Source organism: Penaeus monodon, chromosome 22 (assembly GCF_015228065.2).
Source record: "Penaeus monodon isolate SGIC_2016 chromosome 22, NSTDA_Pmon_1, whole genome shotgun sequence".
Taxonomy (NCBI): domain Eukaryota; kingdom Metazoa; phylum Arthropoda; class Malacostraca; order Decapoda; family Penaeidae; genus Penaeus; species Penaeus monodon.
The window spans coordinates 19414128-19414869 of NC_051407.1; the positions used below are offsets into that span (position 1 = coordinate 19414128).

Below are 742 nucleotides of genomic sequence, written 5' to 3' on the forward strand. Positions count from 1 at the left end.
CTGTTGCTCCCGTATATCTTGCAATATAATCATCAACCGATTCCTTTGCATTGTTCTGGCACTATTAGTAGGCTAAACAATATATGCTGCGTGCAATATTAGTTTAATGATACGGTGGTAATAACAAACGCTTGATACGGAGTAAGTTTTGCAAGCAGGGGAGAAATAGAGAAAGAGGGAAGAAGGGAGAGAATGAGGGAAGAGGGGAGGGAATGAGAGAAGGAGGAAGAAATTGAAAAAGGACGGGAGGAAGGGAATGAGGATGGAATGAGATGGAGAGAGGGAAGGTGAGAAGGGGAGGAGGGAGAGAAAAAGAAAGAGGGACGGAGAGAATGAGAATGGAGAAAAAGAGAGGGAGAGAGTTGAGAAGGAGGGAGAGATGGGTAGAGAGAGGGAGGAAAAGTGTGGAAAAGGAAGAAAGTGGTAAATAAAGAAAAGAGAGAGCGAGAGAACGTGCGACGGCAGGAGGACGGGACTGAAAGAGAGATGGGGAGGAAGAGGGAGAAAATGAGAGAGAGAGAGAGAGAGGTAGAAACAGAGAGAAAGAGCGAAATGGCGGGGAGAGGAAGAGGGAAAGAGGAAAAAAAGACAGAAATGGGGATAGAGAAAGCGAGAATCATTACATCGTTTCGAGCTAATACCATAAAATGAGGATCGTATATAGCTCGCATCTTAGTTGAAAATTCTAATGTAAATATCGCGGATATTAGACGAAATGAATACAGGCCGTTCTTTTCTGAAT

The 742-nt window shown here is 43.8% G+C and overlaps 1 protein-coding gene across 1 annotated transcript in view; it reads left to right on the forward strand.

Moving 5' to 3' along the window:
• Nucleotides 1-742, forward strand: part of LOC119587349 (GTPase-activating Rap/Ran-GAP domain-like protein 3) — a 420180-nt gene that overhangs the window by 366129 nt on the left and 53309 nt on the right. The window lies entirely within an intron of this gene.